The sequence below is a fragment of the Arachis ipaensis genome, chromosome B10, assembly GCF_059453495.1.
Source record: "Arachis ipaensis isolate K30076 ecotype BB chromosome B10, ASM5945349v1, whole genome shotgun sequence".
In the NCBI taxonomy this organism is placed as follows: domain Eukaryota; kingdom Viridiplantae; phylum Streptophyta; class Magnoliopsida; order Fabales; family Fabaceae; genus Arachis; species Arachis ipaensis.
In genome coordinates, this window is record NC_142435.1 from 79,963,836 (window position 1) to 79,967,438 (window position 3,603).

General features: G+C 42.5%; 1 non-coding gene across 1 annotated transcript; it reads right to left on the bottom strand.

Moving 5' to 3' along the window:
• Window positions 1-453: 453 nt before the first annotated feature.
• LOC148580570 (small nucleolar RNA R71) lies at window positions 454-557 on the bottom strand. The gene has a single exon (XR_015895693.1). It is a non-coding gene; the product is annotated as a small nucleolar RNA R71 (small nucleolar RNA).
• Window positions 558-3,603: the final 3,046 nt, after the last annotated feature.

Below are 3,603 nucleotides of genomic sequence, written 5' to 3' on the forward strand. Positions count from 1 at the left end.
AATTTTGAGGAAGCTCTAGATCTCAACATGGATAGAGAAGTTCACAACCATGAAAGAGCTGATGGAAACAATGCCATTCCTGAGAGGAGGGTTCTTAGTTCATACATAAACCCAACCTCTGGGAATTGTGGTAGCAGCATTCAGAAACCACCCATTCAGGCCAACAATTTTGAACTCAAACCACAGCTAATATCACTTGTGGAGAATCATTGTTCATTTGGTGGGAGTGCTAATGAAGATCCCAACCAACATCTCACAAAATTCCTGAGAATTTGTGACACTGTGAAGTCCAATGGAGTCCAGGAAGATGCCTATAAACTGCTTTTGTTCCCATTTTCACTTAGGGACAAAGCAGCTAAGTGGCTGGAATCATTCCCAAGGGGGAGTCTAACAACATGGGATGAGGTGGAAAGCAAGTTTCTGGCACGTTTCTACCCCCCACAAAAGGTCAATAGGCTTCGATCTGAGGTTCAGACTTTTAGACAACAAGATGGTGAAACTCTCTACGAGGCATGGGAGAGATTCAAGGATTTGACAAGGAAATGCCCACCAGACATGTTCCATGATTGGGTGCAATTGCATATTTTCTATGATGGACTCTCTTATGAATCAAGGAAGGCTGTAGACCATTCATCAGGAGGTTCATTGAACAGGAAAAAGACTGTGGAAGAAGCCATTGAAGTGATTGAGACAGTGGCTGAGAATGAGTACTACTATGCATCAGAGAGGCACAACACTAAGGGAGTCATGGAGCTGAACCATGTTTATACAATTCTAGCCCAAAACAAGGTGTTTGCCAAGCAACTAGCAGAGCTTACCAGGCAATTAGAAACAAAGCAAGTGGCTGCAATACACACACAAGATCAAGAGGAAGTAAGCATTGAAGGAGGTGATTGGGAAGAGGCCAACTATGTGGGAAACCAACAAAGGCAATCATATGATCCACATTCCAACACTTACAACCCAGGATGGAAAAATCACCCAAACTTTGGGTGGGGGAACCAACAAACCCAACCACAAAACCACAAGCCTTACAACCACAACCAACATAACAATTCCACATACCAAAACTCCAACCAAAGATCATACCAAGCCATACAAAACACTTACTCCCAACCATCATATCATGGCCAAAATAATCAACCTACCCAACCTAATCCGAACCAACAATTTCAAGATCAATTAAACCGGATAGAAGGAATGCTTGCAACCATGAGTCAAGACATAACCGAATTGAAAGCTTTTAAGGAAGAAGTAAATTCTAACCTGCAAAACCAAGGAGCTGCCATCCAGAAGCTAGAAAATCAAATTTTGTACTTGTCTAAGCAAACCCCTGGGACAAGCGTTTCTCATGCTGCCAAGGCTATTGCAAGGGAAGAATGTAAGGCCATAACCCTCAGAAGTGGAAAGAATCTAAAGGAGATCTCAAAGGAAACCACAGAGGATGAAGCAAGGGAACATGTGAGAGAAAAGGAACAAGGACAATCTTTTACATCGTCTGCAACAAAAGAAAAAGAAAAAGAGGTCCTGAAGCCTTATACACCTAAGGCACCATATCCTCAACGTTTGATGAAAAGTGAAAAGGATGGCCAATTCTCCAGGTTCTTGGAGATTTTCAAGAAGCTTCAAATCAACATTCCCTTTGCTGAGGCAATAGAGCAAATGCCACTCTATGCAAAATTCTTAAAAGAATTAATGACCAAGAAGAGAAGCTGGAGAAATGAGGAAACTGTGTTGTTAACTGAAGAATGCAGTGCCATCATTCAGCACAAATTGCCTCAGAAATTGAAGGACCCAGGCAGTTTCCAAATCCCCTGCATCATAGGAGAAGTCATGGTGGAGAAGGCCTTGTGTGACTTAGGGGCCAGCATCAATTTGATGTCTCTAACAATGATGAGAAGAATGAAGATTGAGGAAGCCAAACCAACAAGAATGGCCCTCCAATTGGCAGATCGAACTTTTAAATTCCCTCATGGGATAGTTGAAGATTTGTTGGTGAAAGTGGGAGATTTTATATTTCCTGCTGATTTTGTGGTGTTAGATATGGAGGAAGAAGCCAAAGCTTCAATAATTCTGGGAAGACCCTTCCTAGCTACTGCTGGAGCCATCATAGATGTACAAAAGGGTGAACTCACTCTTAGACTACATGATGAGAAATTGGTGTTTAACGTATTCAAGGCAATGAGCTATCCATCAGAATCACTAAGGGAATGCATGAGGGTGGATGTAGTGGACATTGCAGTACAAGAAACCTTTGAGGAAACAACAAAGGAAGTGGCAGAGGAGGAGTTCACCAAGGATATTGAAGTTAGTGACATCAAGGCTGCTGAAACAACCATGCCAAGCATGCCAGAGAGAGTGAAAGAAGATGAGGAAGCACCAAAACCTGAGCTCAAAGCATTGCCCCCTAATCTCAAGTATGCATACTTGGGTAGTGATGAGAGTCACCCTGTTATCATTAGCTCTGCCCTGAGCCAAGAACAGGAAGAAGAATTGATCAAGGTGCTACAAACTCATCAAGATGCCATTGGATGGACCCTAGCCGATTTGAAGGGGATAAGTTCATCCATATGCATGCATAAAATCTTGTTAGAAGAGGATGCTAGACCCTCCATTCAAGCTCAGAGAAGATTGAATCCCGTCATGAAAGAAGTGGTACAAAAGGAAGTCATGAAGTTATGGCAGGCAGGGGTAATCTACCCCATTTCTGATAGCCCATGGGTTAGTCCCATCCATGTAGTTCCCAAGAAAGGTGGCATAACTGTGGTGCCAAATGAGAAGAACGAACTCATACCCACAAGAACCGTCACTGGGTGGAGGATGTGCATAGACTACAGGAAGCTCAATGAAGCCACCAGAAAGGATCATTTCCCACTCCCATTCATGGATCAGATGCTTGAAAGGCTTGCCGGACATGCTTACTATTGCTTTTTGGATGGATATTCAGGCTATAACCAAATAGTAGTTGATCCTAGAGATCAAGAGAAAACATCATTTGTTTGTCCATATGGAGTTTTTGCTTATAGACGCATGCCCTTTGGATTGTGCAATGCACCTGCCACTTTCCAAAGATGCATGCTGTCCATCTTTTCGGACATGATTGAAAAATTTATTGAGGTCTTCATGGACGATTTTTCTGTGTTTGGAGATTCTTTTCCTAGCTGCCTACACCACCTTGCCTTGGTGCTTAAGAGGTGCCAAGAGACTAACCTAGTATTAAACTGGGAAAAGTGTCATTTCATGGTCACAGAAGGAATAGTCCTTGGCCACAAAATCTCTAATAGAGGCATTGAGGTGGACAGAGCTAAGGTGGAACTCATTGAAAAATTACCTCCACCAAGTAATGTCAAGGCAGTTAGGAGTTTTTTGGGACACGCTGGTTTTTACAGAAGGTTTATTAGAGACTTTTCTAAAATAGCCAAACCCTTGAGTAACTTGCTTGTCTCTGATACACCCTTTGTATTTGATAAAAATTGCATGCTAGCCTATGAACTTTTGAAGCAAAAACTTTCCTCTGCACCTATCATTGCCCCACCTGATTGGAACTTACCTTTTGAACTGATGTGTGATGCATCAGACCTTGCTATTGGGGCAGTGTTAGGA